This window comes from Rhipicephalus sanguineus, chromosome 11 (assembly GCF_013339695.2).
Source record: "Rhipicephalus sanguineus isolate Rsan-2018 chromosome 11, BIME_Rsan_1.4, whole genome shotgun sequence".
Lineage (NCBI taxonomy): Eukaryota > Metazoa > Arthropoda > Arachnida > Ixodida > Ixodidae > Rhipicephalus > Rhipicephalus sanguineus.
In genome coordinates, this window is record NC_051186.1 from 61,699,099 (window position 1) to 61,706,074 (window position 6,976).

A 6,976-nucleotide genomic window follows, 5' to 3' on the forward strand; every position below is an offset into this window, starting at 1 on the left:
CGAGAAAAAGTCAAGGCAGCGTCCATCATCCAGTGGAACGCCAGGGGACTAGCATCGCGCCTTTCAGACTTTCGTCAGTTTGTGCACACTAACATGTTCCCGGTCATCATAATTTGTGAGCCCAACTTATCGAAGCCAGTAAGACTGTCGGGGTACGAAGCTCTCATGTCCCCAACAAAAGGAGCATGCAGCAAAGTCCTCGTTTATGTTCGTCGGGAACTCACCTATTTGTTGCATGCAATTGCGCTTCATGATGGCAATCAATATGTATGCCTGACAATTAAGAAGAACAAACTCATGTTCACTCTGATAGGCGTTTATATATCGCCTTCAAGTAATTTTGACTCAAAAAGATTAGATAGTATCTTGGCCGTGTGTCCAGCTCCATGGGTCATCATAGGAGACTTCAATGCACATCATCTGGCATGGGGAAGTACGAGGACAAATGCAATAGGGCGCCGATTAGCAAGTTTCGCTCACAATCATGACCTCACCTCATGAACGACGGCAGCCCCACTTTTCTTCGAGGTGTGACATATGGCAGCTGCCTTGACCTTGCTTTCGTTTCCAACTCGTTCGCCAGGTGTGCTAATTGGTTTTCGGATATTGAGACACACGGGAGTGACCATATTCCCACTTATCGTCACATCAAAGGGATGTCCAGTTCTGGTCCAGGGAAGGTCGTTCGAAGAATTGACTGGACCACTTTTGAGTCTAACATGGAGGATACTTGCCAAGCGGGTCTAAGCACTGGGCTAGAGCAAGTCATCAAGTGCACAATGCAAGATGCCACGCGCACGATACCGATTACATCCCGGCGGAACGATTTTGATGCCGAATTGGAAAGACTGCGAGCGCTTCGCCGCCGTGCGGAACGCAGATATCGGCGCACAAAATCCGTCCACGACCTTAGAACAGCCAGAAGAATGCAAAAGAAGATTCAGCGTCGTATGGACAACTTAGCCTCCGAACGTTGGAGAACGTTTTGTCAGACACTAGACCGCCGCAAGCCCCTATCTTACATCTGGAGAACGGTGCGTGGCCTGCGCTGCATTCATGAACAGCGTTTTCCGTTCAAGGCGCTTGCTCTCTTCCAAAAGCGGCGAGACATCGATATCGCAGAAGACTTTTGCGCGAGGATAGCAGACCAAGTAGTTCGTCCAGGTGCTCTGGCCGGAAGTGACGCTCCTCATTCCCGTGACGGCCGCATGTACCTTCCATTTACAATGGAGGAGCTTGAGGCGGGACTAGCCCTATGCAGGCGTTCTTCATCACCGGGGCCAGATGGTATATCATATCGAGCCCTGTGCAATCTGGGTGAAACTGCGCGGGCAGAGCTGCTACGTCTGTACAACGCATCCTGGCAAGAGGGCAGTGTTCCTGACGAATGGAAGACAAGTCGTTTGGTACCACTTCTGAAGCAAGGCAAGTCCCCACTTGCCTCATACCGCCCTATCGCACTGGCCAGCTGCGTGGGAAAGATAATGGAACGGATGATCCTTAGCCGCCTCGAGTGGTATCTCGAACATTACAAGGTTTATCCAAACTCCATGGCTGGCTTTCGACGTGATCGCTCATCTATTGATAATGTCATTGATCTCGTAACGTATGTCCAACAGCAGAAATCACGCAAGCGTTTGTCTGCAGCCTTGTTCCTAGATGTAAAGGCGCATACGATAACGTGCGACGCCAGGCCATTCTCGACGCCCTTGAGATGGTTGGCCTGGGTGGTCAAGTTTTTCGATGGATGGCTAGCTACCTGACAGCTAGATCTTTCTTGTGTCAACCGACGACGGCCCAACCACACGACACTATACCTGCAGGGGCGTTCCTCAGGGCGGAGTACTAAGTCCTACTCTGTTCAAACTCGCTCTCATTGATCTTGCCGAATCCCTACCATGCACGATCGAGACATCTATATACGCAGACGACATATGTGTCTGGACATCAGCCGTCACACGCCTCCAGATACGAGCGAGGCTTAAAAAAGCTGCAAGTTTGACGGCGAGCTATCTCGGGAAGCAAGGCCTTCAAATATCCCCGGAAAAATGTGCATTAGTGGCCTTCACACGTAAACCAATGACGCACTATGCCATTTCTATCGAAGGACGGACCATTGCTTATGCCCGAAACCACAAATTTCTGGGTATAATCATAGATAGAGACCTTCGTTGGAGCCCGATTGTGTCTTACATAAAACAGCGCCTGACAGCAATCTCCCAGCTGTTCAAGTTCCTGAGTGGAAAAACCTGGGGCATGTCGGTCGACGCAATGCTAGAACTGTACAGATCACTGTTTCTCGGTTTTTTTAGATATAGTCTGCCTGTATTGACTAATACATGCAAGACAAATATTCGCACTCTGCAGGCTGTACAAGCTCAGGCTCTCAGAGTTTGCCTTGGCTTGCCAAAATGCGCGTCGACTGAAGCGACTATTTCCATCGCACGGGACCACCCTATGCAAACGCACATTGCGGTTGAAGCCTTGAGAGCTCATATTAGGCATTTTTCCCGGGCCGATTGCCGCCACCTTGCAACATTGCCTTCAGAAAGACCACGGGCATCGTATTGTGCAACGATTGCGAACCATTCTGCCCACCTTCCGTCAGGCTTCAGCACCGCATCTAAGCCAGCGATACCTCCTTGGTGCTTCGTTAAACCTGAAGTGCACCTCAACGTCCCGGGAATGAGAAAAAATCTGAGTTCTCATCTCTAGTGCTGAAACATCTGTCTCTGATTCTTTTACACGAGAAGTACGCTGATCATGTGCATGTTTATACTGATGGGTCAACTACCCTCCAGTGTTCGTCCGCAGCAGTGGTCGTCCCAGCGAAAGCTATCAGCGTCACTTTCAAGACAGACCACCCAACGACATTAACAGCAGCAGAACTTGCCGCTCTTCGCGCTGCACTTTGTGTAGTCAACCGTGAACATCCCCAACGATGGTCAGTCTTCTGCGATTCGAAGGCAGCCCTACAATCTTTGCTATCAGCCCTGCGACACGGACCATGCGAGCAGTTGGTCTTCGAGGTTAGATATCTCCTCCATACTTCGTTAGAGAAAGGACACCACGTGACATTTCAGTGGCTGCCAAGTCACTGCGGCCTGATGGGCAATGAACACGCCGACAATGCTGCTCGATCAGCTCTTCAAGGTGACAGGATCGAGACGATACCCCTATCAAGGACCGATGCTGCTAGCCAACTTCGAGTGGCTGCACAAGAAATGACTTCCTCCACTTATAATACAGCAAGCAGACTGCACAACCACCACCGCCACTGCCCGACCAATCTGCGTCTTCAGACACCTACGGGACTACGCCGAAATGATGCCACTCTGCTTTGCCGTTTATGGCTAAGAGTGGCTTTCACAAAGTCGTTCTCCTTTCGAATCCAAATGGCTGACAACCCGTTTTGTGACAACTATGGTAGCGACGAGACACTACAGCACATCTTCTGCGACTGTCCTCGCTACAATGTGCAGAGAAAATCCCTCGCAGTCGCTCTTGCTCGCATAGATCCCAGAACGATGACGGCAGGAACCATTCTGGAATGTCGTCCTGATAGGTCATCGCGGGTGAAGGCGACGAAGGCAGTGCTCAACTTCTTGAAGGCATCAGACCTGCACCGTCGGTTATAGACTAACGTCGTTATGATGACCGTGAGATGTGTGTGACTTTTTGTGCGTGCGTGCTCTCCTTCTCTCTCTCTCTCTCTTTATATCTCCCCCATCCCTTCCCCCAGTGTAGGGTAGCATACCGGTCCTTCTAGACTGGTTAACATCCCTGCCTTTCCTTTCTCTCCTTCTCCTCCTCCTCCTCTCATGGTTCCCTTTAGTGGGAGATGGTGTAATTTTTTGCATCACTCGTTTTGAAATTCGGGGCCGGCGGCCACTTTTCGCGTTTAATGAGGTATTTATGGCTTTCCCATTCATAAATTGCAATAGGCCAGCCAAGCCCGTCATGGCTGAAACCATCGGCTCAGTTCGGGTTCCTCTGGACGTGAGCTCTTCAGGCCTGAATGAAGTCCTTGTCATGATATGTCACGTCTTCAGGAGAACCGAATCGCCCACGGTCGAGAACAAACTCAACTGTTCGCGTCTACGCGCTAAAATGTATCAGAAAATTATGAAATAGTCAAGAAGGTTTCCAGACATTCAGGCTCGGTTTGGCCTCGCCACGGTGGTTTAGTGGTTATGGCGCTCGTCTGCTGACCCGAAGGTCGCGGGATCGAATTCGGGCCGTGGCGGCTGCATTTTCTATGTAGGCGAAAATGTTTGAGGCCTGTGTACTTAGATTTAGGCGCACGTTAATGAACCCCGGTGGTCCAAATTTCTAGAGCCCTCAACTACGGCGTTTCTCATAATCATATTGTGGTTTTGGGACGTTAAACCCAGATATTATTATTATTTTTTTTAGGCTTGGTTTGTGCAAGGCAGTGGTTATGCGTGTAACGGACCAGTTACATAGGAATAGCAAGAGAAGCGCACGTGGCAATATACATTTAAGATGGGCATTGCACGTTCGAACTACTACCTCAAGCTGCACGAGCTAATGAAAAAAGACAATCGCAGGCGCGGGAGGCAAAACATTCCCAGAATAATTATCGAGAATTTTTTTGAGCAGCCATCTAATCAATTTCAGTTTAGGAATTGCGCTGCACTGGAGCTATAAGGTAGAAAGTTTGGGAGCTGTAAAGTCGGAACAAGTTCGCTAAGCTGGAAGCACGCACGCATATGTCTCGCTTTTGTGTCTCACAGCATGTCTGCGTTCCACTGTCGGATGTTTTAAGCCACATTTATCTAGGAACAATATGACTCGAGATGTCACAATTTTGACGGGACTTTGTCATCACTTCCTCTTGTTGCTGTGGGCTCGGTACGCAGCTGGTACTGCTTTAGTAGCATGAAGCTAAAACTATTTAGGACCCATCATTTTACCGAAAAAAAGGAAGCGAAGAAGGCTTGACTTCTTCAGTATCTCAAGGAAGGTTTTATAGTTATCATAGCTGGTAATGAGCAGATGATTCAGAAAAACAGTTACGCAGTAGATTTCCAGAATATTGCATTTATAATATAGACAAACGTGGCAAGCCTACAAATTTTTTCAGCTAAGCTGCCAGAAAAGAGTTTTGAGATTTCACGGCAGTGGGAAGGAATGAAATATCTGGGACATGAGAAAGATAAACTCTTAATTTTCTCTGGAAGCAACAGCTCCGAAAATGAAGATTATGTGCTGTGGTGGTGCCACACTTTCTACATTTTCGACGGAGGAAAAATTAGAGCTAGCCAATGTGGAAGGTAAGCCAGACCGAGATCGCCCGTGAACGATATGATTATATGGTAGTCTTTACGTCACAAGAAAGCATATAAGTAAGCTTAAAGAAAAAAGTCACAGTTTCACCGCAAGGGCGAAGTAATGAATGCGAGAGCAACAATTTTCAGTGTTACACGAAGTGAGGCTGGCAGCTAACTATCTTGTATCCGATATCGCGTAACTACAAAACGCTGGTGTAAGAGAATACGGCCGCTCCAGGGAGAGATGCTCTCCGCATAGTAACTTCGTGTTGAGAGCGCAGCACGTGGAAGGGTATACGAGCCGCCCGTAGTGATGGCTTTCGAGATAGCGCGCGCGCCAGCGATCGCCACCGCGCCCTTAGATTGAAAGTTCAAAGTTGCTCCTCGCGCGACGCCCCCCCCCCCCCCCCTCGCGTCTTCGCGTCTTTTAAGGCTCGTTAAATACGGGCGGGGCATTTCCTGTCTGCTTCGACGGCACGCCTCCCGCACGGGGCGATGTTATCGCATGCACCCTCCGAGCGATCGGCCGGCTTGTTTGAACTCTGCTTCGGCCGCGTTCGTCGCCCCCGCTCGTGCGCTTTTACCCGCGGTAGAACATACAATGCGCGGGGGGATCTTATCAATTTGGACTTCATACCGGAAGGTATGAAGTCCAAACCCGTCGAGACTGTCCATATAATTGCTGTCGCAATAAAACAACAACAAATACATCTCATTGACGGAATAGCAACTGGATAGCGCAAAAAGAAACCTGGACAGAAGAGGAAACAAAGAAGGCGGAAGCACTTGTCTTGTATTCGTTTCATTTTTTCTTTTATGCTTGTTTACCGTTGATATACAGATATCATTCCAACTATTACTGAACAGCAAGCCCATTTCATTGATGAAATAGGCAGTGCCGCAAATTTCGCAACGACGACAGACAGCAACGACACAGAGAAAGTGCGTTTGTGTCGCCTTCCTTGTGAACTTTACAGCGCTGCCTATTTCATCCATGATATTCGAACTTGTTCCAACGCAACCTCTTCTTAAGCGCATTTCGTCACCCTCATGTATCACATAGGCGTTCGTATGATAATGGGGTCACTAAAGACGTCAGTGTCTAGAAGATAGTTTGCAACATTCTGGAACCGCCCCGCGACCATCTGTAGGATATTACTTAGAAGAATGGATTGTCGGGCGAGTTGCTACGTCGTCGTAAAAAAAGCGCAAAAAAAACCAAGGACACGGAAACCAAGGCGACAATACGAGCGCTTTTGCTGTCGCCTTCCATTCTGTGCCCTTCCTTTCGGTGTGCAACAGTTGACGTGAAGTGGACATGAAGTGGACCTCCACTGCTTCCTTGTGAACTTTACAGCGCTGCCTATTTCATCCATGATATTCGAACTTGTTCCAACGCAACCTCTTCTTAAGCGCATTTCGTCACCCTCATGTATCACATAGGCGTTCGTACGATAATGGGGTCACTAAAGACGTCAGTGTCTAGAAGATAGTTTGCAACATTCTGGAACCGCCCCGCGACCATCTGTAGGATATTACTTAGAAGAATGGATTGTCGGGCGAGTTGCTACGTCGTCGTAAAAAAAGCGCAAAAAAAACCAAGGACACGGAAACCAAGGCGACAATACGAGCGCTTTTGCTGTCGCCTTCCATTCTGTGCCCTTCCTTTCGGTGTGCAACAG